The following is a 16,515-nucleotide window of genomic DNA, read 5'->3' as shown; positions in this document are numbered from 1 at the left end:
CGGTTTGGGAGTTAGAGCCGGATTTCACTTTAGGCAAACTAGTTCCTTAACAAACTTGAATTCGAGGAGTTAACGCCCCAAAATCACGAAACAGCGTCGGTTTAGCACGAAACCAGGCACACACGACCACCTAGGCACGAGAGACTTGTGGGGGAAGACGGGGCTCGAATCGGGTTCCCGGTTTGGGAGTTAGAGCCGGATTTCACTTTTGGCAAACTAGTTCTTTAAGAAACTTGAATTCGAGGAGTTAACGCCCCAAAATCACCAAACGGCGTCGATTTAGCACGAAACCTGGCACACACGACCGCCTAGGCACGAGAGACTTGTGGGAGAAGACCGGGCTCAAATCGGGTTCCCGGTTTGGGAGTTAGAGCCGGATTTCACTTTAGGCAAATTAGTTCCTCAAAAAACTTGAATTCGAGGCGTTAATGCTCCAAAATCACCAAACGGCGTCGGTTTAGCACGAAACTTGGCACACGCGACCGCCTAGGCACGAGAGACTTGTGGGAGAAGACGGGGCTCGAATCGGGTTTCCGGTTTGGGAGTTAGAGCCGGATTTCACTTTAGGCAAACTAGTTCCTTAAGAAACTTGAATTCGAGGCGTTAATGCTCCAAAATCACCAAACGGTGTCGGTTTAGCACGAAACTTGGCACATGCGACCGCCTAGGCACGAGAGACTTGTGGGAGAAGATGGGGCTCGAATCGGGTTCCCGGTTTGGGAGTTAGAGCCGGATTTCTCTTTAGGTAAACTACTTCCTCAAGAAACTTGAATTCGAGGTGTTAACGCCCCAAAATCACCAAACAGCGTCGGTTGAGCACGAAACTTGGCACACGCGACCGCCTAGGCACGAGAGACTTGTGGGAGAAGACGGGGCTCGAATCGGGTTCCCGGTTTGGGAGTTAGAGCCGGATTTCACTTTAGGTAAACTACTTCCTTAAGAAACTTGAATTCGAGGTGTTAACGCCCCAAAATCACCAAACGGCGTCGATTTAGCACGAAACTTGGCACACGCGACCGCCTAGGCACGAGAGACTTGTGGGAGAAGACGGGGCTCGAATCGGGTTCCCGGTTTGGGAGTTAGAGCCGGATTTCACTTTAGGCAAACTAGTTCCTTAAGAAACTTGAATTCGAGGCGTTAATGCTCCAAAATCACCAAACGGCGTTGGTTTAGCACGAAACTTGGCACACGTGGCCGCCTAGGCACGAGAGACTTGTGGGAGAATACGGGGCTCGAATCGGGTTCCCGGTTTGGGAGTTAGAGCCGGATTTCACTTTAGGTAAACTACTTCCTTAAGAAACTTGAATTCGAGGTGTTAACGCCCCAAAATCACCAAACGGCGTCGGTTGAGCACGAAACTTGGCACACGCGACCGCCTAGGAACGAGAGACTAGTGGGAGAAGACGGGGCTCGAATCGGGTTCCCGGTTTGGGAGTTAGAGCCGGATTTCACTTTAGGCAAATTAGTTCCTCAAGAAACTTGAATTCGAGGCGTTAATGCTCCAAAATCACCAAACAGCGTCGGTTTAGCACGAAACTTGGCACACGCGACCGCCTAGGCACGAGAGACTTATGGGAGAATACGGGGCTCGAATCGGGTTTCCGGTTTGGGAGTTAGAGCCGGATTTCACTTTAGGCAAACTAGTTCCTTAAGAAACTTGAATTCGAGGCGTTAATGCTCCAAAATCACCAAACGGTGTCGGTTTAGCACGAAACTTGGCACATGCGACCGCCTCGGCACGAGAGACTTGTGGGAGAAGATGGGGCTCGAATCGGGTTCCCGGTTTGGGAGTTAGAGCCGGATTTCTCTTTAGGTAAACTACTTCCTCAAGAAACTTGAATTCGAGGTGTTAACGCCCCAAAATCACCAAACGGCGTCGGTTGAGCACGAAACTTGGCACACGCGACCGCCTAGGCACGAGAGACTTGTGGGAGAAGACGGGGCTCTAATCGGGTTCCCGATTTGGGAGTTAGAGCCGGATTTCACTTTAGGCAAACTAGTTCCTTAAGAAACTTGAATTCGAGGCGTTAATGCTCCAAAATCACCAAACGGCGTCGGTTTAGCACGAAACTTGGCACACGTGACCGCTTAGGCATGAGAGACTTGTGGGAGAAGACGGTGCTCGAATCGGGTTCCCGGTTTGGGAGTTAGAGCCGGATTTCACTTTAGGCAAACTAGTTCCTTAAGAAACTTGAATTCGAGGCGTTAATGCTCCAAAATCACCAAACGGCGTCGCTTTAGCACGAAAGTTGGCACACGCGACCGCCTAGGGACGAGAGACTTGTGGGAGAAGACGGGGCTCGAATCGGGTTCCCGGTTTGGGAGTTAGAGCCGGATTTTGGTCTAGTCAAAATTATTTACTAAACTATCTTTCTAATTATATAGTAGTCAATTTTTTTTTATATTTTTCTGTAATTAAAATATTAACACCATTATATGGTTATTAATTATTTTTATCTTGTTTTTTTCAGATATTTCCTAAGTAGCAGTTTGCTTCTTGTGGAATGCGGGCGTATAAAGATTATTACCAACTTTTGTTTTTGTAACCCACGAAAGAATCAAGACGAAAACTTTTAGTTTTGATTTTGATTTATGTTATTTAAATTTGTGAATAACATTATGTATGTAGTATGCGACATTATGTAGTGGCATAATTTTTGTTTTTATGAATTTTTATTTCTGTATTGTTATGAATGGAACAACATTATGGATTTTTATTATTTGTCAACTTTTGTTTATGTATGTATTTATATTATTATGTAATTTTTAGATTTTTTTATAGTTATTTTTCATTTAATACAGGTTATTTTAATTTTTTTAATAATTTCCCAACAGGTTTTATTTTTATTTTTATTTTTATTTTTTGAGACGGCATAATAACCCGTCGCAAAAACATTTTTGGAGGCTTCTGCGACGGCAGCCATACTGTCGCAAAAGCTACGAAATTTAATTTAAAATAAAACCTTTAGCGACGGCTCAGTCTGCCGTCGGCAATAGTATCAGCTACGACACTTTTAGCGACGGCATTCTTGCCGTCTCAAAAACCTTTTTTAGCGATGGACATACTGTGCCGTCGCAAAAAGTCAGATTTTCTTCCATTATTGGCGACAGAACATTGCCGTCGCAAAAAGGCAGACTCCCGTCGCAAAAAACAATGGCGACGGCACTTACCGTCGCTAAATCCCTTTTGCAACCCCCTTTGTCGGGACCCCCTTTTGCCGTCGCAAAAAGCCAAATTACCGTCGCAAAAGGTATTAGCAACGGCGCACGCCGTCGCAAAAACACTTTTTCCTGTAGTGTATATGTATACACTGTTAAGAAATTTGAGGAGTTAAATTCATGTATAAAGAATGGGTATTATTCTTAGTTAAAAAATTCTGCACAGAATCACAAACTTTAAAAATCAAGAAACCACATCAAACGGATGAATTTTAATCTGAAATTTTTACAGTGGATCAATTACATATTGAATTGCATATCTGAATTTTTTCATAATTTTTGGGAGTCAAAACCCATATAAATTGAGGTATTTAAATCTGTCCAGGAAACCAGTCTGAAACAGTAAATTCGGGAGTGTTGTTCTCTTTGGGTATAAATCCAAAAATTATCAAATTAGTGTCATTAGACCCGGTTACAAGTCTAGTTTCATACGTTTTTGGCCTTGCATTGATTGCTCGTGTATATTAAGAGAACCGTCAATTTCTTTAAAGTGCTGCAGAAAACAACCTGTTTGGATATAATAAATTATAGATAATTATTTTGATAAGCAAATCAAGTGAAACCAATTGGGTTTGAAACTTAGGATATATTAGATCATATCTGGAGGTTATTGGAATTTTTTGAATAGCGTGGAGTGGGTTTTGTAATTTTCAAAGTTAGCGAATAAATTGCGAAAACTTGTTTAAAACTCTGTTTTATCTTAAAGTTATTTTTAGTTAAGTTTCGATCGGAACCATGTCTTGGGTGATTTTAGACCTTGAAGAACATGAACTTAGGTAATATTTAAGTGTAACGGTGAGTTGGGTTGAGACGTGTTAGTGCGCTTTAGTTGAGGTTACTTAGTTCCTATTTTTTTTTATATAGTATTTTTAAATTAGTTGTGACATGTAGTTTTTATACTTGGTTCAGGGCACTAGTTGGACTTTTACACTCTATTCGAGGATTATATTATTTTGTTTCAGGTGAGTAGTTTCATGCTACGTATTTTTATAAATGTTCCCCTACCCTGAACTGTTGGAAAATTAAATTGTTGTTTCAAGACTAAACTGTTTTGATAAATTATTATATTATCAATTGAATCAAATTATTTCTGAAACATGTGTGAACTTGGCATACTGTAAACTATTTGTTTTGGTCTCATGTTTATAATGATGAACCACCATGTTTTGCGAAATTGATGTGTATTGATTATTGGGACCATGTGTGTATTTAGTCCAGGGAAATTATTCCACTGTGTGTGGTGACTCTGGCCACTAAGGAACAGATCCGGGTTGGGCCGTGATGACTTTAGTGCTCAACGATTGTAAGGAAAAGACCTTTAAAAACAACTAGGTGACCTTCAATCGGATCGTCTTTGAGAAAAGGCCCAGGTGCCATCCTGAGGATGACTCTTAGTTCGGTATTAGGTCCAACGGGGCTTATAGCCTTGAGAACTGTGTGGCAGATTATTTGTTTTTCTTGGTACCTAGAAAATTATTGGTGTTCATGTTATAATTTGTTTTAAGTGGAAAATGTTGTTTATCATGTTCTTGCGAGACATGAGTATTTTAAGCGTTGAATTGTGGAACCTTCTTTTTGAAACAGATTGTATTTACCAAACTGTATGCCAATCTAGTTTCTATGATATATATCTTATTTTGGAAATGAACCCTGTTTTCAAAACTATATTTACTATCCATGTTGCTACTCACTGAGCTATCAGCTGACTTAGTTGTTTACCATTTCCAGGTGTTAGAAGAACTTAGAATGGACTCATGGCGTAGCGGGGACTCAATTGCATGGACCTCTAGGGCATTCCTTTAGTTTAGAGTGTTATGTCAAGTTTGTGCATATTTATATTTATTCTTATCAAAGTTCATTTAGGATTATTTTTGATATGTGGGTTGTTTATATCCCATAAGTTTGGATGGTTTTTGATTACGGTTGATTTTGCCGTTTATAATTGTGACATGTCTGGATTGAGTTTTGGTTATTTATTATTGGACTATTGTTCAGTTGTTCAATGTGATTGGATTCGTGTTTAGGCTTACGTGTGCCTTGGGCTAAGTCCCTGTGGGCCACGGCCGGTCATGCCCGGATTTTGGGTGTGACAATTTGCGGGCAGTCTTGAAGGAACGGGCTCGCCGGCGGGAGGCTTAGAGGGTGCCGACGTTCCAGTGGCTATCCTATGGGGTTCACGCCAGTGAAAAGGTCGGAATGCCTCCACCTCGCCTCGTTGCGCCTCTCCTTTTAGACACAGACTTGGCGAGGCTGAGCGCCACTCCTTTCTCCCTAGAGATAGAAACAACACCGCTTTCGACGGGCTTCCACCAGCCAAAGTTCACGCTCTACGACGGAAAAATTGATCCATATATGCATGTAAGCCACTTCCAACAAGTCATGGCCGGACATAGGCGAAATGACGCTCTTATGTGCCTTATCTTCCCGTCAAGTTTGGGCGAGCTGGGCTTGAAATGGTTCGAGAGGTTGCCGGAGGGAAGCATCGAACGGTGGCAGCAGTTGGCGGAAGCCTTTGTGACGCGCTTAAAAACCAACACTAAGACACCGAATGAAGTTGACCACCTTCTCAGTGTCAAGATGGAGCCGAGCGACACGCTCAAGGCATACAACTCCAGATACTAGGAAACCTTCAACGAGATCTTGGATTGTCCGGTCAACCTTGCAATCACGCAGTATAAGCATGGTCTCCCGGTTGGACATAGATTGCGGGACTCGCTTACTATGCACCAGCCGACATCCATGGGCTAATTAATGCAGTGCATAAACGAGCACATCCGAGTACAAGATGATGCGGCAACATCTATCGCAAAGGCAGCTCCGGTAGCAACAGACAAGAGGTTGGCTGGCAAGGTGCACGCGGTCGGACAGGAGACCAATCGTTCAAATGATCGCGCCGAGGAATCTGACCGAGGTTTAAATCGTCGAAACCGGGGTAGGGGTCGACGGAATGACCGAGATGAATACCCCCGCGACGACGTAGCTGATGCGAACAGAAGGTTGAAAGTTAGGACAGGCATCACCACGGTCTTTAAGATTTCAATTTATCGCATACTTAGTGAAATTCGTGACGAGGATTATGTCCGGTTTCTTGCTAAGTTGGGCGACAGACAGAATGGTTTCAATCCGCGGTACCGTTGCACATTTCACCGGGAGCGCGGCCACCGGACAGAGGACTGTTTGCCTTTGAGGCAACACTTGGAAGAGCTAGTCACAGCCGGACACCTGGACCTTTACATTAACGGGGGCGTGAAGGCAAATCAAGCCCCGATTGATCCGCGTGGACCGGATGACTTGAAGGCATCCCCTTAGGGCATTGTTAATGTTATCCACGGCATTGTGGAACCGGCGCGTGTGTGTGAACTCCGAGGTATGATCAAGAAAGCGGAGCACATGAGGGAAGTTTTGTCGGTCCAGCCCGTGATCAAAAGGGGCAAGACCGAAGAAAAAGACGTAATCAGTTTCTCTATAAGGGACCTAGAGCGTATACAGATGCCACACAACGACGCCTTAGTGGTCATACTCCGCGTCAAAGAATTCGATGTCAAGCGCATCTTGATCGATCAGGGAAGCTCGGTCGAGATCATGTATTATGACGCATTCAAACAGCTCAAGCTTCGGGATACAGACTTGGCTCTGGCAACTTCGCCACTGGTTGGTTTCAACTCACAACCTGAGTGGCCTTTGGAAAAAATTATCCTGCCGGTCAAAGCGAGATCCGTGGACAAGCAAGTGGAGTTCTGGGTATTACAGGTGCCGTCTACCTATAACCTGATCCTTGGAAGGGGATGGCTTCACGCTATGCAAGTCGTAGCGTCGACCTTCCATCAGGTGATGAGATTCCCCTCGGCTACGGGGGCAATTGAGGAGATTTGGGGCGATCAAGTCATGTCGAAGCAATGCTTCATGGCAGTCAATGGGAGCCGAGCTACCAAGGGCTTCATCCAAATGATAGAGGGACCGGAAGACCGAGGAGTCCTTGACGATGTGGGCACTAGGGCCGAGGACAAAGCCGTCGAGGAATTGGTTGAAGTGCGAATTGATACAGAGAGTCCGGACAGGTTCTTCTTGCTCGGCTCAAGCCTTACCGCATAAGAAAGGACCAAGATGGTTGAGTTTTTGATGGCCAATATCGAAGTCTTCGCATGGTCGCCTTATGACATGCCTGGCCTCGATCCGAGTTTTATTTGCCATCACCTAAACGTCTTCCCCGGGGCCAAGCCGGTCATTCAGCGAACAAGGAGATCGGCCCTGCATCACACCGAGGTAGTTGCAGAGGAAGTGAAGAACTTGCTTGAGGCACGAGCTATTCAGGAAGTGCACTACCCTCGGTGGATTTCAAACATAGTGGTTGTACCAAAGAAGAATGGAAAGTGTCGAGTTTGTGTCGACTATAAAACCGTCATCCGAGCTTGCCCTAAAGATAGCTTTCCACTGCCCAGAATAGACCAGCTTGTGGACTTGACAGCTGGACATAACGGGCTCAGTTTCTTAGATGCCTACCGCGGTTATGATCAGATTGCCATGCATGGCCCCGACCTCGAGATCACCTCATTCACTACACCAAGGGGACTCTTTTGTTACCGAGTCATGCCTTTTGGTTTGAAGAACGCCGGGGCAACTTTTCAAAGGATGGTGACCAAGATGTTCGCTCCTCTGCTAGGCCGGACAATGGAGGCTTATATAGATGATATGGTGGTTAAGAGCCGGCATCAAGCAGACCACTTGTCCGACTTGGCCGAGATGTTCGCCATTCTCAAACAACACAAGCTACGCCTGAATATGTCCAAATGTATCGAGGCAGACCCCACACAAATTAGAGCCGTACAAGAATTAAAGCAGCCGAGCTCGGCTAAGGATGTGCAACATCTGGCCAGAATGGCCGCCGCGCTTAACCGATTTATAAGCCGGTCATTAGATCGTTGCCGCCCCTTCTTTCAAGCTCTGAAATCAAAGTTCTCATGGGATGAAGAATGTGACTGGGCTTTGGCCGAGCTCAAGGAGTATTTGTCTTCAGCGCCCCTATTGGTCACGCCGAAACCTGGCGAAGAGCTCTACCTTTATTTGGCCGTTTCACAGTATGCGGTTAGCGCGGTGCTTGTCTGGTCGGAAGGAATCAAGCATCTCCCTATCTTCTACGTCAACAAAACCTTACTACCGGCAAAGTCGAGATACTTGCCGCTGGAAAAACTTGCATTGGCATTGATGATGGCCTCTAGGAAATTGGCGCACTACTTCCATGCCCATACAATCATCGTTTTGACCGAGTTCCCCCTCAAAGCTTTGTTCTAACGAGCGGACTTCTCCGGTTGAATCCTCAAGTGAGCGGTTGAGTTGGGACAATTCGATGTCAAATTCCAGCCACGAACTGCCATCAAAGCTCAGACATTGGCCGACTTCGTTGTTGAATTCTCACCTGAAACTCATCCGGTATGCCCGGTGGATATTGTCGCGGCAGATGAGGAGGTGAATACAAGCCAGACCGCAATAACACAACTCGGCGATGACGACGACGCTGAACTTGCACGCCCCGCCGAAGAACCTTCGGTCAGTACAATACCACAGCCCGGCGATGCGATGACGGAGTTAGGTATCTCCGACCAACTTGCTCCATCCGGTACCGCATCACCAAGGGGGGAAGAAATGGAACCACTCAGCACAGAGCCTGCAGCCGGCATAATACTGCAACCCGGCGATTCACCTACGGACTTAGGCATTACGGATCAACTTGCTGAGTCCGGCGGTGAATCACCGATGAGGGCTGAAGTGGAATCACTCAGCACAGAACTTGAAGCCAAACAGCTGAACAACTGTGATCCCGTCAACCTTCAAGCCTCTCAGGACCCCTCAGACTGTTGGAAACTCTTTGTTGGCGAAATGTGGAAACTTTTTGTTGATGGAGTCTCGAACCGTCATGGTGCCGGGCTAGGTATAGTTCTGATTTCGCCAGACGGGCTAACTATCTAACATTCTATCATCCTCGGATTCCCTGCCTCAAACAACGAGGCTGAGTACGAAGCACTTTTGGCCGGGCTCAAGAGCGCGCTTCAAATGCACGCATCCGAGCTAATGGTTTACAATGATTCTCAGCTTGTGGTTAACCAAGTTTCTGGGGTTTACAAAGCAAAGGATGACAGAATGATGAAATACCAAGCTCTTGTTAGAGACCACATCAAGCGATTCCAGGCAATAAGGGTCCAACAGATTTTCCGAGAAGAAAACGACCAAGCAGATGAATTGGCCAGCCTTGCTTCCATGGTCAATAGCACATCTCCCAACCCTCTCCTGATTGAATTCCTTCCGTGGCCCAGCATTAAGGAAACCGGGCAGACAGAAGTACTTTGCGCCGAGCTAGGTCCTTTATGGATGGACCTTATTATCCTCTTTCTCAGAGACTGGACCCTCCCTGCCGAGAAGAAGGAAGCACATAAAGTCCGGGTGAAGTCAGAGCGGTTTTGGCTCTCTCCGTCAGGCGCTTTATTCAAGAAGTCTTTTACCGGTCGTTATCTAAAGTGTGTGCACCTGAGCAGCGTGGACACCTTCTTGTACGAAATTCATGAAGGCATCTGTGGCAGTCACATAGGGGGCAGATCTTTGGCCTACCGAGCTATTTCGCAAGGCTACTGGTGACCGTGCATGCAAGCCGACGCGCAGAAGTATGTTCGCAAGTGTGAGAAGTGCCAGAATTTTGCCCACCAAATTCACCAACCGGCCAGAGAACTTCTTCCCCTCACCAGCCCTTGGCCCTTTGCGACAATGTTTTGAAAACCGGACCGGTGAGCGAACCGGAAAAGTGACCGGGTGGACGGGTCACCGGTTCAACCGTCGGGTCAAACCGGTCGAACCGTGACGTCATAATTAATATTATATAATTAAAAAATATAATTAAAAATTATAAATAAATAAAAATATATATAAATACTCAAATAAAAATAAAAATTGTTGTATAATATTTATTAATAATATTTAATAAAGTTATAATTGATAAAAAAAAAGTCACTTGTTTTAAAGAAATTAAAATTTTCAAGCATTCCCTCCAAACAAATTGATTCAATGTTAGGTTTAATTTTGGAGGGAAATGAAATTTTCAACTCTCCCTCCCATCAATATGTTTCAAATAATTTGATTGAATCCCACATAGAATTTTGTAGGTTCTTTTTGAAATTTTTTCTCCTATAAATAGGAATAGACTTTCATAATCTTCTCCAACTTCCAATGAGACTCTTTCTTATGAGAGGAGACTCTTGAAGTAAGAATTTTTAGTCAAAATTTTAAAATATATTTATAATTAATATATATATATATATATAAATATAAATATATAAGAAAGAAAGAAAAGAAAGAAAGAAAATAAAAAAAAAAATAAAAAAAATCCCCGGTCTGACTCGCCGAGAACCGGTCCGGTTCACCGGTTATCCCGGTTCAACCGCCGGTTCTGGCGGTTTTCAATTTCCAGGCCGGTTTTGCTCACAGTCCGGTTCTGGAGGGTTGACCGGACCGGAGCCAGGCCCGGTTCCCGGTCCAACCGGTTCGACCGGCCGGTCCGGTCCGGGTTTCACAACATTGCTTTGCGATATGGGGGCTCGATATAGTGGGGCCACTCCCAACCGCATTAGGTAACCGAAAGTTTTTCATCGCAGCCACAGACTACTTCACCAAATGGGTTGAAGCAGAGCCTTTGGAAACAATCAAAGAGAAAGACGTCAAGCGGTTTGTCTAGCAGAATGCGGTAACGCGGTTTGGCGTCCCAAAAATTCTGATCTCTGATAACGGCACCCAATTTGACGATCGCCTATTCAGAGGATTTTGTGAAAACTTAAAGATTGAATTCTACAATTCTACCCCGGCTTACCTCCAGTCTAATGGTCAAGCCGAAGCATCAAACAAGACCATCCTTGATGGGTTGACGAAGAGGCTTGAGAAAGCCAAGGAAAAATAGGTCGAGGAACTCCCCAACGTCTTTTGGGCATACCGAACAACCCCGCGGCGATCTACCGGGGAAACACCTTTTGCTTTGGCATATGGCATGGAGGCGGTCATACCCTTGGAAGTTGGAATGCCCACCCTCAGAAGTGAAAGTTTTGAGCCCGAGCTGAACGCCGAAGACATTGCCCTAGAATTGGACCTCGTGGAAGAACGCTGGGAAAAGGCTCTCATCCATGTGGCCATCTACCAACAAGAGCTCTCAAGAAAATACAACAAAATGGTGCACCCCAGACCGTTCAAAGTAGGTAACTGGGTCTTGAGGAAGGTCATGGGCTATACCCTGGTGCTAGGTGAAGGCAAACTAGGGGCAAACTAGGAAGGACCCTACAAGATAATCGGCCTGGCGGGCAAGGGGGCATACCACTTGGAGGATTTGGAAGGCAGAAGAATACCCCGGCCATGGAATACGGCCAACATCAAATTTTACTATTTTTAGCTTTTGTTTTCTTTTTGTGCAAAGGAACTTTTTGCCTTACACTTTAGAATGTAATATTCTTTTTGTCAATATATAGAAGTGTCTCATCTTTGCCTTAGCATTCTGATTGTTGCTTTTCAACTTTTAGATTCTTAACTGAGATGTTAACTCCGGTTAAATGAGTTGATGTTTTGCTCAACTTTTAGATTCTCAACCGAGATGTTAACTCCGGTTGAATGAGTTGATGTTTTGCTCAACTCTGAGATTCTCAATCGAGATGTTAACTCCGGTTGAATGAGTTGATGTTTTGCTCAACTCTGAGATTCTCAACCGAGATGTTAACTTCGGTTGAATGAATTGATGTTTTGCTCAACTTTTAGATTCTCAACCGAGATGTTAACTCTGGTTGAATGAGTTAATGTTTTGCTCAAATTTTAGTTTAAAACCAAGATGTTTTACTCCGGTTGAATGCGTTGATGATTTGCTCAACTTTTGGTTTAAAACCGAGATGTTTTACTCCGGTTAATTGCGTTGATGATTTGCTCAATTTTTAGTTTAAAACCGAGATGTTTTACTAAGTTGACGATTTATTCAACTTCCTAAGACTCTAACCACGATGTTTTACTCCGGTTACTCAAGCTGGTTAGTCTTGCCAAGGTATTTTGTTCGGTTGAAGCTATTTCGCTTGAAGACCGTACAAACACTTGAAGAAAACGGAGCTCCTTCATTGATGTGAAAAGTATGTTCAGGCAAAAAGAGAACAAAAAACTAAACGAGGGAAGAAAGGTCAGTGAACTCGTCCCCGGTTAGCTCTAGGTTGATTGTTGCTGTTCGGTCTTGGGCGCCGGGCTGTTCTGGATAGTTCTCCTGTTAAGCATTTTCCTCAGCCTCTTCTTCTCCTCCTTTTTCAGCCTCAGCCTGCAATGCACTGAATATATCGTTGGCGTATGGCACAAGATAAGTCGGCAAGAAGACAGTTGGAGGCCAGGCAAATATGTCGGTCCCAAATCCTTGGCCGAGCTGTTCACAAGCAGTCTTCCAACCCGCCTTGAAGTAGATATCTTGGGTGGCATGAACCTGCTTTGTGTAGCTCTCCTCGGCCTCCTTGAAGTCGACATTATTGGCGCCCTCCAGCTCCTTCTCCCTTAACTGTTTCAAGGCCTCCAGCTCGACCTTTATTGCATCTCTTTCCTGCTCGGCGGCACCAAGCTGGCCGAGCAATTTGGTATTGTCCGCATTTGCGATTTGCAGAGAAGACTTGGCCCGCCCGAGCTCGGTTTGGAGGCTTGCAACCTGGTTGGCAGAATCATTGGCCTTCTGCCGGAGTCGGTAAATGCGCTCCATGACCAAGTGCTGCTTCTGGATGGCCTACAAGAAGAAAGTTTGGTTAGAAAGGAAACCGAACAAACACTTGAGAAATTTTGAGGGAAGTTTGAGATTCTTACCCTAGTCATGGATTTGACCGATGACTTCACCAACCGGGTGTCTGACGCATGATCATTGCCAACCACGTCGCTCGGTAGCAGGAGCGCTTTGGTGAGGTCAAAGGCGAGCAGATGCTCTTTGTCACCTTTGACAGAAGCTGTTGTGGGGATCTCCTTGCCCCGATGTTTGAGCTGTGGTTTCCACGCGGGCGTTGGGTCGATTATGACGGTAGGTTGCTTGGTAGTGAGCTCCGCAACCAACTCGGCAGATGGGTCTGCACGAGGCCTTTTCCCAGCACGGCGAATGCCTTGGCTTGCTTGCCCGACGGCGGGAGATGCCAATGCCACCACGGCCCCGCTGGATTAACCGGCAGCAGGAGAGCGGGTTGGTATGCTCGGTATCTTGGTAGAGGTTACTGTGAGTAGGTTCTTGATACGACTTCTCTTTGCCATTTCTTCTGCCTCGGTTAAACGGATGAAGGGAACGTCTGACAGTGTAGGATCTGGAGGCGGAGATGGAGCGCGAAGAAAGTCAGTAACTTTACTCTGGCGCGGAGCTGAATACCGGTATGTTGGAGTGTAGCCGAGGAGTTCGTTACAATCCCGGTTGCAGTAACGGAGCACTGTCCTGATGGCTGCTTCATTGGGGTACTGGTAGTGGGCTTGCAAGGCTTGGATCGTTGCAAAGGAAAGAAGAAAAGTGTAAAATACAGAATAGCAAAGATAAATTGATCGAGCAGTTAGCACGGCTTACATGTCTCGCCAAAGTTCTCGCTAATAAACCAGCCCGGTACGTCGGCCGTTTCATAGTTGCCAGACACCCAGAAAAAGTCGTCATCGTGTAAGTCCTTGTCTGGGGTACCGGTCACTATTTTTTCTTTGCCCGGTCAAATTTTTAAGTAATAGGCGAAGCCGTCGCCCGTGTGCCCAAGGGTGTATTGACGGAGTATCTCGGCTAAACCTAAGTTGGTTCCTAGCCGGTTGTTCAACTCGTGGACCCCGTTGATTATTTGGTAAGTATTGGTTGAGACTTGAGTGGGTGCTAGCTCGGTGCGGCGCAAGAATTCGGTCATCAGTGGGTTGACTGGGAAGCGGAGGCCTTCTTCAATGATGGATAGCACGGTGAAGGGGCACTGGTCTAATCTGCCCCAAGGGGTTGTCTCAATTTCACCGAGTTCTAGGTGGATGTCGGCCGGGATACCATACTCTTCCCGGAATACGGCCAAGGCAGCCGGAGTGTCAACAAGGAAGCGGAAGCGCCCCATGTGTAGCCGGCTGGTTTAGCTCGGCTGAGGTGGTTTGGCACAGACTGGAGTTTAATGCCTGCTCGGTCTTTGAGAGCCTCGGTAATTGGTCAGTGGTTCCCTTGGACTATGCAGGAAAAGGATGGCAAGTGTAAGTGGAAGCGCGGTCACGCAAAATGAGCTTGACTTTAGCTCGGTCATGAAGAGTTCCAGACCACCTCGGTCGCAAAGACAAACCAAGGAGCTCGGTCTCTCAAGCAGACCAGTTGCTAGCCCAGTCGAGCGGCCAAGTCCTCTGTCTACCTCGGTTTCCACTAAGGTTTTGGCAAACTTGTAAATTGCTCGGTCTAATCGTTTTTTGGATCAAAAGAAGACTTGAAGCCCGGTCCGCTCCAGATCTTCATATGGTCATGTGTTCATCACTGGGATTGAAGAACAGCAAAGAGAATAGGGGCAAATGTGGGTTTTGGGAGGGTTATGTCCTAAAACCTACGGATTATGTGCCCTAATATGTGAAATATCAAATGAAATAGCAAAAAGGAGGCTCGAAGGACTTACCAGTTAAGGACAGGAGCTTGTTCTTCGAACACGAATGCAAGGGAGGGCAGGACGAAGCTTGCAAGAGGCACAGGAGCTCTGGAACAACTAGAACGCAGGAGAGTCAGTAAGATCGAAAGGAAATAAGTTATGGCATGTTTGTAGGGGTGAAAGAGCGAGTTTCGAATGTGAAGGGACGTGATGGTTGGCTGTTCGAGGTCAATAGGCGAGAGATACGTGTCCCTAGTAACGGTGGCATCAGAGTTGAAGAGACAGGAGAGCAAGATGAGGCGTTGACCGAGCAAGTTTTGAAACCAGTCATATCAACTAGCCCGGTTGTCGTCTTGCAAACCGAGGACTGAGGAAGAGTTTACCCCGGTCAGAACAAATAATCCCAGTCACGCTTGCGTGGACGGGATTAAGGGGCAATTGAGAGGGAGATTTATCCTCTGGATTGGGCCGTGGTAATGGCCGGGCAGATTTGGGCCGAACACAGTTGGGCCATGGTAGCATGGGCCTGTCCAGAAGGGTTTTGCTCGGTTCAGGCAAGGCATGGTTGGACCGAGCTACTTGGCTTTAGGGTGCAGAAACCGGTCAAGTGATGGTTCGGCCGAGATGTCCGCTGCCTCACTAGGTTCCATGGTTTGTGGGTTAGCCCGGCAGGAAGGCCGACGGCTAACCAGCATGAGCTGTCCCGAGCTCGGCTATGTCGGAATGCAACCGAGCTCGGTAGTCATTGAGCTTGGCGAGCGGAGCGCTCTGGCTAGCAACACAACACGACCCTTGGCAGCCGAGATGTTGCAGCTCGGCTGCCGAGCTCCCACTAGTGTGGGCTGGCAGTTTGGTTAGGTGATGTTCAGCTGGACCTGTGCTGACAGATGGGATAGCAGCACCTCGTGTCGAGAGATTAATAGGAGTAGATTTGGGGCGCAGAAGGTATATAAGCGAGTCTGTGCCCTCCATGCCAGAACAGATGAACATTTGGTGAGATTCACACTAAACACTAAACACTCAATCCTCACTCTCTCTTTATCCCTATGTGTGTCTAACTTGATCGTCGGAGGGGTATTCCGGCCACACACCGCCGGGTAGCTCACTGCCATTGTGCTCGCAGGTCGATCGGACAGGCAGGAGCTTAGAAGAAAGGAGTACGGACTTGTCGGAATATTTGCTCCCCATACAGTTAGAAATGGACCTTGAGATGTTACCAGACGTAATTGTGATATGAAAATTAGTGTAGTTGTTCATATTTAATGAGATGTGGAATAGATTGTATTTATCAGAATTTTTAGAATTTAATTATTTAAATATCTGTTTAGAAATATTTGTTTGGGCTATCGGTGGAGGATAGCCATGATTGTTGTAGAAATGCATAAGACTTAGGTAAATCGAACCACATTTCTCATTTGTTGCATTGGACATTGCATTACATTACATTTATTTCATTGGAAATGTATCTGTTTTTGAGAAATGTTTGTAAATGTATTTGTTTACGAAAAGATGAATACTTGGTGAATCTGGGTAGGGGGTGTAGAACCGCGCAGTTAGGTGTCGAGCCTTCCAGTTACTGGTAAAAATGACAGTGGTAGTGCATTAGGGCCTACTTGCAGACACTCACCTAGAAATTCACAGAGCTTGTATTCATGTAACATATATGGTTTAAAATGAAAATGGCTTTATATCTGTTGTTGCA

This window comes from Camellia sinensis, chromosome 12 (assembly GCF_055761805.1).
Source record: "Camellia sinensis isolate YWXY chromosome 12, ASM5576180v1, whole genome shotgun sequence".
NCBI classification, from domain to species: Eukaryota; Viridiplantae; Streptophyta; class Magnoliopsida; order Ericales; family Theaceae; genus Camellia; species Camellia sinensis.
This window is presented reverse-complemented; position numbering follows the sequence as displayed.